Genomic DNA, 17,134 nt, shown 5'->3' on the forward strand with positions numbered 1-17,134 from the left:
AGTGAATATCTTCCACCTATCATGCATGCCAGCACTGGGTGAGGCATCTGACATGCATTTACATGATGAAGTCCACACAGCACGAGGTAAAGTCAATATCACTATTCCCATAAGAGACAGCTAAATTTCAGTGAAGTTAAGTAATTCCCTTCCAGTCACCCAGCTAGGTAGTGGCAGAGCTAGGATTTGAATATAGCTCATAGATCTCACACTGTTATCTATTAGGCTACTGTCTGACTCAATTTCTAGTAAAACGATTAATAAGATCTTTTTTTTTTTTTTTTTTTTTTTTGCGGTACGCGGGCCTCTCACCGCTGCGGCCTCTCCCGTTGCGGAGCACAGGCTCCGGACGCGGAGGCTCAGCGGCCATGGCTCACGGGCCCAGCCGCTCGGCGGCATGTGGGATCTTCCCGGACCGGGGCACGAACCCGTGTCCCCTGCATCGGCAGGCGGACTCGCAACCACTGCGCCACCAGGGAAGCCCAAGATCTTTTTTTTAATCCTCTTTTTCTATACATATTACTTCATAAAGTTCAATAATTTGTGGGAAAAAAACAGTATTGCTTTGTCAATTTAAACACACTTTGATAGAGATGAAAATTGATGCTAATTGTTTCAATTTCATAATCTAAATCCAGTTAGCTCTATGACTTGATAACATTGTGGTCAACTTAACTTGGATCCCAGTTTCTATAAATAATTAAATAGAAGAACAATTCCTGAAGATATGTAGAAAGAGAAAAAAAAAAGTTATTCTTTACTTGGGTTCTAAAAATAGCCGTAAGTGTCACCAGTAGCAGAATAGCTGAACATGCCTAAAAATAATCTGGCTAACTGTTATTGATCCATTGTGTCATTTATCCTAAATTCACCAAAAAGGATTATTTTCATATTGAACTAATATTGAGGGTCTTAAAGGACAATGATCTTTTAGCTGTTATGACTTTATCTGCTAACGTACTTGACCACCTTTCTCATACTTGAGAAATCTAAGGTTACACATGACAGGCATCAGATTCTCAGTGGTATGTAATTGGTAATTAGCTATTCAGACTAGTTATTGGCAAATGTGCCACATTTTCATTTTGGAAATTTAGGCAAATTGCACTCCATTGAAAACATATATTAAAATGTCTGATTTTGCATCCAGGTTGATACATGATTGAAAGTAATCATTTTCTACCTTTCGAGCCATCACTTGTGACCTTCTGAATTCCCTATTGTTAATTGCCTGTTTCTGAAATTGTGCCTTTGTGTAGCCACATCCAATTAATTGCAACACCACTCCTGAAAAGGTTTCCTGCTTCAATCTCCATAAAGTAGTTCATTAGCTTTGCAGGGATTTTACTTCAATACTATATTTAGTTTGTACTCCCTGGGATGCTGCAAACAGAAGAGTGAGTTCCCTAGGCAGGAAGCAGTGGGGTTAGGAGAACAATCAAGAAATAAATATCTGGCTTTAAAAATGGTCTGCGTTGTAAAGAACAAAGCAATACCAGGATGCTAGTAAATCAACAGCACTGCTTTTCTAATGGGCTTTCTCTTACATGAATTATCTTGGGCGAGTCAGACTTCAGCTTTCTCTAATAGGAAAAATATACTGAGAGGCTCAGGGAGCAATATCTCATTCTTCTTGTTGTTGTAATGCTCAAAATTCTATCGAGGCCTGGTATTGTACCCTCGGAGGTACAATGTGATTGGCAACTAGACTTAATAACTGCATTAAGTGGGCAAGTAGAGTGAATGTGAGAAGTGCAGTTAACAGAAATCATAATTGTGAGAGCAGCAGCTAAGGTAGAGGGAGATTCAACGGGCCAGGTGTCCAGACAGATGGGATATCCTGGCTTGGACCTGCCATGTGCAACCCTGGGTAAATTACTTCTATGCTCTGGGCCTCCGTCTCATCTTCCATTGAACTAGGATCTAAAGCTAAGATTTCTCGGGTCTCTTTTGGTTCTGTTATTCTATGATTTAGTAATGGCTCAAGCCAAACAGTTCAGCATGTTTGGAATCAACATGAGGTTGACATCCAAGGCATTCCATCAAGCAAATGGCATGGCTTAATGATAACAGAAATAGCTCACAGAAACTGTGTTAGGCTAGTATACTCCCAGTAACCCTGTGAGTAGGCATTATTATTGCCCCCATTTTGTAAAGGGGAAACTGAAGTACAGAGGAATTATATTATGGGCACAAGGACACACAGCTCACAGCTGATAAATGGCAGAGCCAGGATACAAACCTAGGAAGCCTATATTTTCAATTACCACACTTCCGGCAAAGCAACCACCGGTGACGTATATTCCAGAAATTCTACAACATAAATAACATAAACAATAATTCTCTTTCCTGTCTGAGTTTCAGAAAAAATGAGAAAAAAAGGCAAAATAGTTAACGAATGGAGGAAATTTTAAAATCACCTTTATTAATTATTAGGCAGATATTGGAGAGAGTGGCTTAGGTGTGAAAGCCCCAGAGTTAGACAGACTTATCCCCCAGCAATGGAAGGTAATGGTCCACCTAGGCCTCTCCTTGAGGAACAGAGCAGAGAGTGAGCCTTCCGTAAGCAGATTTTTCATTTGTTTGCTTTTGTTTTCCCCAAACCCACTAATCACATAAGTCACTCTGGGCAGAGTTGAGTGAGGGAAAGAGAGAGGCCAGGAGTGTTCCTCTCACTGATCTTCCCCAGCTGAAAGGAAAAATGAGGAAGGGAAAAGAAATGTCTCTATCCTAACCATTTCTCCTGGTTCTTCGTTTATAATTTATTTCCTCATTTTCATGCTATATCTGGTGTTAAAATTGTTTAAGGTATTTGACCAGTATGAAGATAAATTGTTAAAACCAGCACTAGCTGAGCTGCCATCATTTCAAGCTTCTGTTCTCTGTGTCTCGTCACATTTGAAAATGGACCCAGGAAGATTGGGAAAGTTACACAGGAGCACACAGTGAAGAACGCGTGATCCTTACACATCGTATTTACAGAGCACAAATGAAGGGCTGATTCGGCTCTCTGTTGGTTAATAACCAAACTGAGTGGTTTGAGAATCAAGTAATATTAACAAGTAAGTGATTTATGATCAAAAGCAATTGTCATTTGGGGAACATTATTTCCCAGAGAGTGTTAAAGGCAGAGGAGATATTAGGAAAGGGAAAAGAGACATGATTCAGAGGAAGCCTCTTGCATACAGCTACAAGGCCATCTCTTGTACAAGCTACAAGGCCATCAGTAGACATATTAGAATCACTGGGGCTCAAGTGAGATGGAGCAGGTCTCCCTCTGCAAAGTTTATTAGGCTGCAGCGTGTCAACAAGTGCCACAGGCCAATTATAACGCCACGGAATACAAATTGAGAGATCACTGGATTCTAATTTTCTCTTGTAGCTCTCCTAAATGAATATGCAGAGCATAGCTTTCCATAACCAATCATGTGTCTCGCTTCCAATACAGAAAATATGCTTCAGATGCATGAAATACAATTAAATGGAAATATGGAGGAAGAAACAGCACCCATGACTCTCTGAGTGGAATAACTGGGGGAGTCCTAGGGTCCTTTTAAAGACAGCAGAAAAATGAGGGCACAACATTCTTCCATTCATCCATCCACCCACCCATTTATCTAGTCTACACACGTGTTACGTGTACCCAGAGTTTGCCAGGTGCTATGTACAAAGAAGAAGACATAGATCTGTCTTCTTCAAGCAGACAAAAGGAAAACTGTAAGTCAGGGTTATTAGTGTGATTTGTGACAGATTAGAAGTAACCAAGCAGTGGGTATCGTGGGAGCAGAGAAAATGAGAATCTCAGTTTATGGGAGGAGTGCAGCATGTTTTCTGGAATAAGAAGTGGTAATTTCTCTGAGTCCTGAAATCAAGGAGGAGTTAACTAGGGAGCAAGGGGGTTGGGAAGGAGGGCACTCACTCGGGGCAGAGGGAACAGCATGAGGCCAAGGTGGGCCTGGGGCCTCAGTAGCAGATACTGTGGACAACACTGGTTGGGCAGGGCCTGAAGTGAGGATCTAAGTCTTCTCTACTCCAGGAGAGGAGAGTGATTCCAGAAAGGAACTTCACGTACCTTCACTTTGCTGGTTGTGATTTGGGTGGGTCAGGATATGGTGTCTGGAGCCTAATGGACATTCTACCAGCACAGAATCTCATGAGGAATCTTTGAATAGGTTTTATGAGAAAGATGAGGCCTGATGACTTTTCCCTTGGTGGTAGGCTTGATTACTTTGGGGCTGTTTTCTTTGAGTTATGGGTAGCCTCTGGGGTGCCACCCATGCCCATCCAAAGGTGGAGTTGGGACCCCCTCTGTTCTGCTCACACTGTCTCTCACTGCACTTATCATGTTATTGCTGTCACTGACACTTAGAAACAGCTTCCGCCTCCATTCTTGAAGGTCAGCGGGCAATGTGTTTATTCAATACCTTTGCATCCTTAACGCTTGACAGAGCCTGACACATATTAGCTCTCCATAAAGGTTCTCTAAAAGGATGAACCTATGAGTATATGATTTGGCTCTTCTGATGAGTTTTAAGGAAACCTGTTATACATGAGATTTCCTAGGAAAAACCCTGTCAATGGGGCAAGCTTCATACCAGTCACCCATCCAGCAAAGCAGAGGCGATGTTCTCTCAAGGGTGACTGGCGGGCTTCCAGGCCTGCTGTGGGCTCCTAGGAAAGAGCAGACTTTTCACTGGTGGACACCAAGCTTGTTCCGCTGGGTGGGAGCTCTGTAAGTGGAGAGCAGAGCACACAGTGGAAAGAGAAGGCGGCAAACTCGATATTGCCTGCTTCTCAGTTTTGCTTCCAGCCTTCCAAGGTTGCCCCCCACCTCCACTCACTGGGGCAGGGAAAGCCAGCCCCATGCCTCACCAGCCTGGTTTTACTTCGTTCATTAAATCGTGAGCCCAGTGATCACTCACGGCTGACACATCCAATTAGGAGCCACACAAGTAATTTTCCCCAAGCTGCCCCTTGGCACCTTCTGCTGTATCGTATCAAAGTGTGACGAGTCAGTTACGGAGAAGGATGATCACACTCTGTATTGCTCACCTCCTATTGCAGGCTGTGACTATTGGTGATCTAGGTCCACCCAGAAGTATCCAGATATAAAGGAGGAGCATGCTATACTCAATTCAGTGTTCCTCTTTCGAAGCTGCGTCTCAAGTCAAACCGAGATCCTCTATTTTGAAGAGCTATTGGATAAGGCACTGAAGACAACTAAAAGAAAAGCAGGACTCGGGATAAGAAAAATCCCTACAACCAGCTTTTTAGCTGATAAGATACTTCAGCTCTTTTCTGATGAACAGAATAATAACTTCCTTACCCCCAAACTTTTAGTTACTACTTTAGCTGATGGTTTATGTCTCACAAGAGTATCTGAGAGCTGATGCAATTGTGTTGAGTCCAGGAGAAATAAGTACTATAGGATTTTTTTAATGACACGCTGAATTTAAAGATAATCCCAGTCCTCAGGTTTAATGATGCACACATGTCCCTGAGTTGACTAAATAGGTCTGGAGATTGGAGGTCGCCACACTCCTTTGATATTGAGTGCAATATAGCACTTTGATACCGCCTCGTGCTCCCTTTACAGTCATTGTGTGAGGTGAAATGAATGTTATCTAAGTTTTGCAGATGAAAAACAACTGAGAGTCAAAAATAGTTAGGTGCCGGGCTTCCCTGGTGGCGCAGTGGTTGAGGGTCCGCCTGCCGATGCAGGGGACACGGGTTCGTGCCCCGGGCCGGGAAGATCCCACATGCCGCGGAGCGGCTGGGCCCCTGAGCCATGGCCGCTGAGCCTGCGCGTCCGGAGCCTGTGCTCCGCAACGGGAGAGGCCACAACAGTGAGAGGCCCGCGTACCACAAAAAAAAAAAAAATAGTAGGTGCCACAGTAAGGGAAACTACTACTACTCTTCGATTATGAAAGTCAGAGTTTTCATCTAAGTTTTGATATAAAATAGTTCTCTGGGTATGAGCTGATCACTCCTCAGGGCCACACAGCTCTCTCCCTGGAAAATGAGAAGCCAAAACTCTAAAGTCACCAAAGTCCGTCAAAGAAATAAGGACTAGAGAATTCTATATCATAAGGTTAATTAGCAGAAGACCCCAGGTTGCTCTCCATAATTGCCTTCTAATTTACTTTTCCTCAGAACATTGCTTTTCTAGTAGCAATGACATCATTCATTCATTCAAAAAGCACTCACTGGATGAGCCCTATAGGCCCCCTCTTGGATACAGAGTTGAATGAGATTTTGCTCTGAGCATCTCCCCTTAGAGAAATCAGTTTACTGTGTGATTGTGTGGGTTTTGGGTTTACAAAACAGGCTTTTCAATGTAATATAGGAACCCCTATAGTTTTTTTATAAAAGAAGGAGAACTCATGTTCCAAAATGTAAGGAAAACAGAAAACAAACAATAAAACCTCTCATTTCTTGGAAAGATGAAACTATAAGATCCAGATACTTCTCATATTTATTTATTTATTTATTTATTTTTATTGAAGTATAGTTGATTTACAATGTCATGTTAGGTTCACGTGTACAGCACAGTGATTCAGTTATATAACTATATATACATATATATATATATTCTTTTTCAGGTTCTTTTCTCTTACAGGTTATTACAAAATATTGAGCATAGTTCCCTGTGCCATACAGTAGGACCTTGTTGGTTATCTATTTTATATAGAGGAGTGTGTATGTGTTAATCCCAAACTCCTAATTTATCCCTCCCCTGCTTCCTCTTTGGTAACCATAGAAATTTATGGTTTTTTAATTGTGACCTAAAAGTCTCTGTAGAATGTTCTACATTCTCTCAAAGGAGACAAGTAAACTAAGAAATTTGCTCATATTTATCAGTGCGAAGTGGATGCATTAAAATGCTAAAGTATTTTTATTCCGTGTTTTGTTCAGGGTTAGCTAATTGCTATAAAAATCCTAAAAACTGAGTAGGCTTATACAACAAAATTTAATTTCTCAGTCATGCTGAGTCCAGTTCTGGTTTTCCTGTTGAGCAGTTCTCCTGAGAAAGGCCTCCTTCAAGTAGTAACTCAAGGATCCGGGGCTTCCATCCTATGGCTCCATCCTCCTGTGGCTTCAAGATTTCCCTGTCATCATTGGGAAAATCATCTTACTCCCAGTGCTTAGTTACCTCAGCTGTGAACCAAACAGAACTTTCTTTCATATTCCTCTGTCAAGAATTAGTCATACAGCCCCTGCTTGCTGAAAGGGGAGCCCAGAAATGTTCTGGCTAGGCAGCCACTTTCTAACATATACTTTAGTTATTCAGCCATGTTTCTCCAGTAAATACATAGCTCCCGTCTCAAGTTCCCCAAGTGCCCCACCACTACCTGGTCCACTGGGAGCCCCTGAACAGTCCAGCAACTAAAGGGTTAATACCCAAAAGGAGCTGGCCTCCAGAATACTCTTCCACTGCTCTCCCTGCCATCTCTTCTGATTGGTGGTGCTCATTCTCTACTGATTAGATATTTTGCAGATCACACCTGCAATTCAGGTATCTTTCCAAGCTCCATTTTCCGAACTCTCTGGCTCTAACTTGCTTGTTGTGGTCACTGACCTCCAATTCCAGATTTCATCCTCCCTTTGGGAGCTCCTTTGGACTTGATGACTGGTACCTTCCCAGAATTCTCCATCTTCCCTTCCACCCTGACTTAACAGCCATAGTGCATCCCCACCTTATTCATGCCATTCTCCTCCTGAGTGTCCTAACCACCTAAGTGGGGAGTCTGACATTCCAAGGCACACAGAGTCTTCATAATTCCCTGGGCTTTCTGGACTCATCACTGTCACTCTCCCCCACGCCTGACACAGGCTCCTGGCCTCTCCTTCCTTCCTGTCTCTCTCTTAGCCTCCCTTCAATGAAGAGGTATTTCCATCCCCTCCTCATCAGAATCTGCCTGGCCAGTGTCACTTTTTCAGGGAACTCGGAACCCTATTAGCCAAAGTAATGAACACATCTCTGCTAAAATGTCTTAATGGTCTGCCCATCTTAGTGCATTTGTCTGACAGCTGGAGACAGGTGAAGATAAAACCTTAGCTCAAAAAGCAGCACATTCTTGTTCTTTCAAGCACTACAATGGCATCAAACTACACTCTTCTTCCCCTGTCTCTGACAGGCCCTGATTTCTTTCCTGCCTTCCCGATTCCCTGCCTTTCTGTTTATAATTTACAATTTATATGCAAAGAATTTTCGGCATCTGACCATTACAAACTGAAAAAAATTGTGTAATCTCATTGTTGGAACCCTAATTACATGCATTTAAAACCTCAACTCATGTAGCCAGCGACATTTTAAATGAACAGGTATAAAATAGTGGCTTTGCACTGGTTCACATTTTCTTAAATGTGACATGAGGATTTCTAACTCTGATCTCCATTCAAATTTAAGGTGCAAGATTCATCTTGTACTAGTGATTTAGAAAAAGGACGATTCTTGCTAAATTCTTAGTAATATCAGGTAAGAGAGCAAAGATCAGAGTCTAGGAAGAAAGAGAGGAAGCAAAACAGGGAAATATGGTGGGAGTGCAAGAGAGGGTGTGGAGGAGGGAAGGCTGGTACAGTTACACAGCAGAGGAGCAAACAGTAAAAGTTAAGAAAACCAAATGTAAAACTCTGGGTTTTGAATGAAGAATGAGGAATAATAAAGAATGGATTTAGCAAGAAATATAGTAACTCCAGTTGAGTCAGAAGAAACCCTGGGAGTTTTAGATACATGTGATAAACAGGATCAACTCTGCATTCACATATAATGAAATCTTTCATACCTCAGTTTAATCAGCTTCCATGATTATGGTTATAAATTATAACTAGAGATGCTACTGCTGGAAGAAGAAATATGGCCATATTTGTTAAGCTGCCATTTATTATCATCTGTGAATTTCTTGTAGCTGTGTTTTTGTAGATGGTTTGAGGACCGGCGTTAACGACTGTGATTCCCCTATGAATTATTGAGAGTGGCTAGGAAATCCTTGGCACCCACTTTGAAAATCACTTCCACATTATTCTTGTACCTTCCATTCTGGAAAAGACTAATCTCCAAGATGAAGAGAAAAAGGAAAACTCAGAACTGAAATAGAGAACAGCTTTGAATGTTTGGATTAAGCAGGATTACTCATGATCCAGAGGGATCACTCTTTTGGAGCCTAAATTAAATTGGGCATTTGGTTCCACAGGAGCTGGGTAATGTCTTTACTTTGTCGTTTGAATCAAATTCAGTCTATAATATGTCACTGATATGGGGATGTTAAACTTAGGCAAATCAGACCTTCCTTAAAACCAGATTGTTTCCTGTCACTGTGTAATCTGCTGGATCAGCCACAGTAGCAGTGACCGCAAAGCTCTGATATAAACTATGTCACATCATAGAGTTTTGAGATGCAAATGTTGGTCTTTACTAGCTCTGGTCTCGTACCATTGACCACTTTCTTAATTATGACTGACACTGACTGTTTTTCTAGATTCCTGTTTATTTTGCATGTTTTCTGTCACCATTCAATAAGTCAGTAAATGAGGCTGTCAGTAATTCTTTAGATCAGTTATCTTCAAAGTGACAGGGGTGATGGGAGATGGTAGAGGTAGCATTCACTCCAGAGGGTGTACAAGATAATACATTAGCAGTAAATATTAGAAAATGTATTTATGGCTTTAAAATTTAATTTATGTATGTGTTTCCATATACGTAATACATTGGTACAATAGTACAGTATATACTATGTTATACATGTTATACATGTTATTATATGTGTTTGTATGTGTGTAAAAACAAAACTATACACAATGAAGAATTTTGATTTTAATCCCAGGGCATTTAATTAATTATTCATGCACTCCATAAACAATTTTTAGTCTGTATCTTGTGCCCTGCACTATGCTAGGCACTGAGGATACAATTGTAAACAAAATAAATACAAGTCCTCCATTCAAAGCTTACAGTCTACTTGGAATAGTAATTCTCAGGGTGATGAATATAAGCTTATAACAGAGGAACTTGGCTTAGCCTACGGGTGGGAGTTATCAAGAAAGCCTCCTGACTTCTTATTCTTTTATAGTTTTCCTTGGAAATTGGAATATATTTTATAATATCCTCTCATGAATTGTCCCATAAAGTATAGTATCCACCATCAGTTTATATTCCCTAAAAAATGGGAAAGTGAATTTTTTTGTCATAAAACTTAATTTTGTATGTTTTCTTTTCTCCATCGCCTACTGTAGAAGTGAAATTGTTATTATATGAGCTGCTGAGCTGGAAGAAGTATCATATCTAAGGTTAAGCATGGCCCAGAGGTACAGTCATTCCACTGGGAAATAACAGGAGAGATGCAGTTAATGATACATTGTGACTTGCATTTCCAAACCTCTGGTACTGGTATGTGCACACAGGCGTACACACCCCTGCAGAGCTATATATGGAATAGTTAGGGGATTTTTTCCTTGATAAAGAAGAAAACAAAGAGAAAAGATGAGACAAGTTTGCTGAAATTTATATGAACTTTTGAGTATTAAACATCTAAGTTTGATTAAAAAATAATTAGGGCTTCCCTGGTGGCACAGTGGTTGAGAGTCCACCTGCTGATGCAGGGGACACGGGTTCGTGCCCCGGTCTGGGAAGATCCCACATACCGTGGAGCGGCTGGGCCCGTAAACCATGGCCACTGAGCCTGCGCGTCCGGAGCCTGTGCTCGGCAACGGGAGAGGCCACAACAGTGAAAGGCCCGCATACCGCAAAAAAAAAAAAAAAAATTAAAATTTTAAATGAAAACAACTTTTAATAAAATACATGTCTTTCAAAAATCAGGTAACATTTTAGTTTAAAATTCTAATTGGTCCGACGGTGAGGCTGGGGACAGGAGCTGAGCATGGAGGCCTTATGATGGGGCACCCTGGCATGCATTATGCCCCAGTGGGAATGCATCCTATGGGTCAGAGAGCGAATATGCCTCCTGTACCTCATGGAATGATGCCCCAAATGATGCACCCAATGGGAGGACCACCAGTGGGACAAATGCCTGGAATGATGTCTTCAGTAATGCTTGGAATGATGATGTCTCCTATGTGTCAGGCTTCCATGCAGCCTGCCTTTACTGCCAGGAGTAAATAACATGGATGTAGCAGCAGGTACAACACCCGGTGCAAAATCAACGTGGACTGAACATAAATCACCCGATGGAAGGACCTACTATTGCAATACCGAAACAAAACAATCTACTGGGGAGAAACCAGATGATCTTAAAAGTCCTGCTGAGCAACTTTCATCTAAATGCCCTGGAAGCAGTACAAATCTGACTCTGGAAAGCCTTCCTATCACAATTCTCAAACAAAAGAATTCCACTGGGCCAAACCTAAAGAACTTGAAGATCTTGAAGGATCCGAGAATACCATTGTTGCTGAAGTCTTATTACAAAATCAAGCCTGCCCACAATGATCAAAGCTGAAGAAAGCAGTAAACAAGAAGAGTGCGCCATAACATCAACAGCCCCAGTTCTTACAACAGAAATTCCAACCACAGTGAGCACCATGGCTGCCGCCGCTGCCAGTGCTTCCACCTCTTTCTCCAGTACTGTCGGTGGAACTGTTCCAGCTGTTCCTGAGCCTGAGGTTACTTCGATTGTTGCTACTGTTGTAGATAATGAAAATACAGTAACAGTTTTGACTGAAGAACAAGCACAACTTACTAGTACCCCTGCTATTCAGGATCAAAGTGCTGAAGTGTCTAGTAATACGGGAGAAGAAACATCTAAGCAGGAAACTGTAGCTGATTTTACTCTGAAAAAGGAGGAGGAAGAAAGCCAACCGGCAAAAAAACGCATATACTTGGAATACAAAGGAGGAGGCAAAGCAAGCATTTAAAGAATTATTGAAAGAAAAGCGGGTACCATCTAATGCTTCATGGGAGCAAACTACAAAAATGATCATTAATGATCCACGATACAGTGCTTTAGCAAAGTTGAGTGAAAAAAAAGCAGGCCTTTGATGCTTATAAAGTCCAGACAGAGAAAGAAGAAAGAGAAGAAGCAAGCTCCAAATACAAAGAGGCTGAGGAATCCTTTCAGCGTTTTCTTGAAAATCATGAGAAAATGACTTCCACAACTAGATACAAAAAAGCAGAGCAAACGTTTGGAGAGATGCAAGTCTGTGATGCAATATCAGAATGTGATCATCTTGAAATCTCTGAAGATGTTTTATTCTTTCTTTCAAAAAAAGAAAAGGAGCAAGCAAAGCAGTTGCAAAAGAGAAATTGGGAAGCCTTCAAAAACATACTTGACGACGTGGCTAACGTGACATCCTCTACTACTTGGTCTGAAGCCCAGCAGTATCTGATGGATAATCCAACTTTTGCAGAAGATAAAGAATTACAGAACATAGATAAAGAAGATGAGTTAATTTGCTTTGAAGAACACATTCGGGCTTTAGAAAAGGAAGAAGAAGAAGAAAAATAGAAGAGTTTGCTTCGGGAAAGGAGATGACAGCGTAAAAACAGAGAATCTTTTCAGATATTTTTAGATGAACTGCATGAACATGGACAACTGCATGCTATGTCATCTTGGATGGAATTGTATCCAATAATTAGTTCTGACATTAGATTCACTAATATGTTTGGTCAGCCAGGATCAACTGCACTTGACCTTTTCAAGTTTTACGTTGAAGATCTTAAAGCATGTTATCATGATGAGAAGAAGACAATAAAAGACATTCTGAAGAATAAAGGATTTGTAGCTGAAGTAAATACTACTTTTGAAGACTTTGTGGCAATAATCAGTTTGACTAAAAGATCAACCACATTAGATGCAGGAAGTATTAAGCTGGCTTTCAATAGTTTACTAGAAAAGGCAGAAGCCCGTGAACATGAAAGAGAAAAAGAGGAGGCTTGGAAGACGAAACGAAAAGAATCTGCATTTAAGAGTATGTTGAAATAAGCCACTCCTCCACTGGAATTGGTTGCTCTCTGGGAAGATCATGAATGTCAACATCATCATTCAAAGAATAAGTAACATTCTAAGAAATCTGAAAAACATCACAGGAAACACTCCCGCTCTCGATCAGGGTCGGATTCACATGATGACGACAGCCATTCAAAGAAAAAAAGACAGCAATCAGAGTCTCGTTCTGCTTCAGAACATTCTTCTAGTGCTGAATCTGAGAGAAGTTATAAGAAATCAAAAAAACATAAGAAGAAAAGCAAGAAGAGAAGACATAAATCTGACTCTCCAGAGTCAGATGCTGAACAGGAGAAGGATAAGAAAGAAAAAGACTGGGAAAGCGAAAACGACAGAACTAGACAAAGATCAGAATCAAAACACAAATCACCTGAGAAAAAGACTGCAAAGGATTCTGGTAATTGGGATACTTCTGGCAGTGAACTGAGTGGAGGGGAATTGGAAGAGCACAGAAGCACCCTTTGGAGCAACTCGATGATGATCAATAAATTATACCAAATATGTTTACAGTATGATGTAAAGTCTAATTCAGACCAGGGATTCTATTTTAAGTCAATTGAAATAACACTGGGTTTTAATTATATCACAGAAATAAAAGTACATTTACGTATTGTTATTGTGGACTTTATAAAACAAAGGAAATTAAAAATAACTTTTGATTCTGTATCAAGAATCATATTTTCATACAGTCATAACGGTCTGTGACCCTTTCATAGGGCACTGCAGAATGGATTAAAGGTGGCAATTTAAGGGGCTTCCCTGGTGGTGCAGTGGTTGAGAGTCCGCCTGCCGATGGAGGGGACGCGGGTTTGTGCCCCAGTCCGGGAGGATCCCACATGCCGCGGAACGGCTGGGCCCGTGAGCCATGGCCGCTGAGCCTGCGCGTCCAGAGCCTGTGCTCCGCAGCGGGAGAGGCCACAGCAGTGACAGGCCCGCGTACTGCAAAAAAAAAATAGAAAGGTGGCAATTTACTGATAACTGCAGGTGTCTCTACTTTGTTCTAAAGTCTAAATCATGAGGTGATTTGATTTACTTTATACAAGTTGGATTTTGAAGATACAATGAAAGGTTTTTGATATCTAGTAGTACAGAAAAAGCACCAGCAACGGATAAAACTGCTTTTTTGTGCACTATCCAGCTGGTTAAAGCCAATATGATCTTTTACGGTGAACTCAGAAATAGGTGTTCTTAATGGAAACCTGGTAGACCCTTAACTATAGTGGTGCTATTGAGCACTACTATAATAAAGCCACAATTATTTTCTATGTCTTCTTCTTGGATTGATCCCTTTATCAGCATGTAGTGTCCTTCTTTGTCTCTTGTAATAGTCTTTGTTTTAAAGTCTATTTTGTCTGCTATGAGAATTGCTACTCCAGCTTTCTTTTGATTTCCATTTGCATGGAATATCTTTTTCCATCCCCTCACTTTCAGTCTGTATGTGTCCCTAGGTCTGAAGTGGGTCTCTTGTAGACAGCATATATACAGGTCTTGTTTTTGTATCCATTCAGCCAGTCTATGTCTTTTGGTGGGAGCATTTAATCCATTCACGTTTAAGGTAATTATCGATATGTATGTTCCTATTACCATTTTCTTAATTGCTTTGGGTTTGTTATTGTAGGTCTTTTCCTTCTCTTATGTTTCCTGCCTAGAGAAGTTCCTTTAGCATTTGTTGTAAAGCTGGTTTGGTGCTGCTGAATTCTCTTAGCTTTTGCTAGTCTGTGAAGGTTTTAATTTCTCTGTCAAATCTGAATGAGATCCTTGCTGGGTAGAGTAATCTTGGTTGTAGGTTTTTCCCTTTCATCACTTTAAATATGTCCTGCCAGTCCCTTCTGGCTTCCAGAGTTTCTGCTGAAAGATTAGCTGTTAACTTTACGGGGATTCCCTTGTATGTTATTTGTTGTTTTTCCCTTGCTGCTTTTAATATTTTTTCTTTGTATTTAATTTTTGATAGTTTGATTAATATGTGTCTTCATGTATTTCTCTAAATGCATTTTAAAAAGGCTATTGTGAGGGCATTATTTTGAGGTGATGTTTAAAAAGTTAACATCAAATTAAATTGTAAATTAGCTTAAATATATTGCCTTAAGGACCTAATAAAGAATGTGCCACCAAACCTTAAGTGATGGTTGCAATATCCTTGTCTAAAACAAATCAATGTTGACTTAAACGATTTTTTTTTTCTTTTTTTGCGGTACGTGGGCCTCTCACTGTTGTGGCCTCTCCCATTGCGGAGCACAGGCTCCGGACGCGCAGGCTCAGCGGCCATGGCTCACGGGCCCAGCCGCTCTACGGCATGTGGGATCCTCCCGGACCAGGGCACGAACCCGTGTCTCCTGCATTGGCAGGCGGACTCTCAACCACTGCGCCACCAGGGAAGCCCCTTAAACGATTTTTTTAACAGTTGTCTTTTTTCTTTTTTTTTTTCTTTTACAATCTGATCTTTCTCTTGCTTTTTTTCATTGAGGAAGTCTTACCTTCCCTACTCACTGAGAAGTACTGACTTTGTGGTACACATTCTAAAGCATTTCTGATTTGAATATTTTTGTACATTTTTATCAATTATTAAATCTCTTCTAGTGAAAAAAAATGCTCTAATGAAAGGGTTATTAAGCATTGTCCTATGCCTAAAATATGGTTCCTTATATTTCTTTATATCAGTCAAAAACAGATAAATTGAGTCATAAATATCTTAAATGATTATTTTATTTGCATGGTAAACCAGAGGATGAATTGAGAATGAAATATAATAAATGATGAATAAATAATGAACTCTTTTTGAACACCAATTCACATAGTTTCTCTCTTACGTGTATGTGAATTATATCGTCTTTTAAAAAATATGGAGTAGACCAAATGGAAAATAGCTAGTGTGAAGCAGCCACACAGCACAGGAGATCAGCTCGGTGCTTTGCAACCACCTAAAGGGGTGGGATAGGGAGGGTGGGAGGGAGACGCAAGAGGGAGGAGATATGGGGTATATGTATATGTATAGCTGTTTCACTTTGTCGTAAAGCAGAAAATAACACACCACTGTAAAGCAATTATACTCCAATAAAAAATGTTTAAAAAATATATGGAGTAGTAGTTTTTGTTTATTTTCCTTTTGCAGTATTCTCTTGGCTTTTTCCTGTGTTTATTATTCCATACAAATTTAATTTTGCTTAAAATAGCTTTATTATTTTTATAATTATTATAAATGTTTATTATAAACAGTTGAAAAAATGCAAATATAGTCAAATAATATAAAAATTATCAAAAATCTTATCCCATGCCTATGAGAATATAATTATTATTTTGTAGCATATTCTTCTAGACCTTTCTTTATACATTTATAGATGTATAGAAGTAGGTAAACAGTCTTATATAAATGGCATCATGTTACAGATTACTCTTTAATCTGCCATCGTACTCATTAATATTTCATATGTATAAAACCTATTTCATATATAAAAGGATTTTAATTTTTTGTCATGTATTGCTATTTTTTCCAATATCTCTTTTATTATTTAATTTTCCATAAATAATTAATATGTTTAGAAAGTACTAAACTTCTGTGTTTTCTTTTGGTAATTTTATCTTTGCTTTTTACATTTAAATCTTTGATTCATATAAAAGTTATTCTGGAAAAGGATAGAGGGATCCAGGTTTTTTTTTTCAAAGATACTAGCTTGTCCAAGTCCATTGATTCAATAATCATTTCTCCCCTATTGTTTTGGAATGCCATCTTTGCTTTTCCATTGTATATTTGACTAGATTTCTATACAAAGCTTCCATTGATCTGTTTAATCCTGTCCCAGTACATTGGTTTTAATTACTCTGGTTTTATAATACGTTTTTAAATCTGGAAGGATACTTTCTTGCTCTATACTCTTTATTGTTTGAAATTTTCCTTTATTACTCTTCCAGATATACTTTAGAAAAATTCTGATAACTTGTAAAATAAAATACTATTGGGGTTTTATTTTGGTCACATTGAATTTATGGACTGATTTAGGGAAAATTGATAGTTTCACAATACTGAGTTCTTACAGCAAAGAAAAAACGTTGACTCTTCATTTATGCAGTTTTTATATTGCACTCTTCAGTAGTGTTACATAATATTCCCTATACAGTATCTTCACACTTCTCTTCAAATTTATTCCTAGATATTTCAAGATTTTTATTGTTAGAGTGAGTTG

The 17,134-nt window shown here is 39.7% G+C and overlaps 1 protein-coding gene and 1 pseudogene across 1 annotated transcript in view; both read left to right on the forward strand.

The window, feature by feature from the left end:
• The window catches only part of RAB3C (RAB3C, member RAS oncogene family), a 297,825-nt gene that overhangs the window by 48,809 nt on the left and 231,882 nt on the right, over nt 1-17,134 (forward strand). The window lies entirely within an intron of this gene.
• LOC109549119 (pre-mRNA-processing factor 40 homolog A pseudogene) lies at nt 10,856-13,680 on the forward strand (annotated as a pseudogene).

This window comes from Tursiops truncatus, chromosome 3, assembly GCF_011762595.2.
Source record: "Tursiops truncatus isolate mTurTru1 chromosome 3, mTurTru1.mat.Y, whole genome shotgun sequence".
NCBI classification, from domain to species: domain Eukaryota; kingdom Metazoa; phylum Chordata; class Mammalia; order Artiodactyla; family Delphinidae; genus Tursiops; species Tursiops truncatus.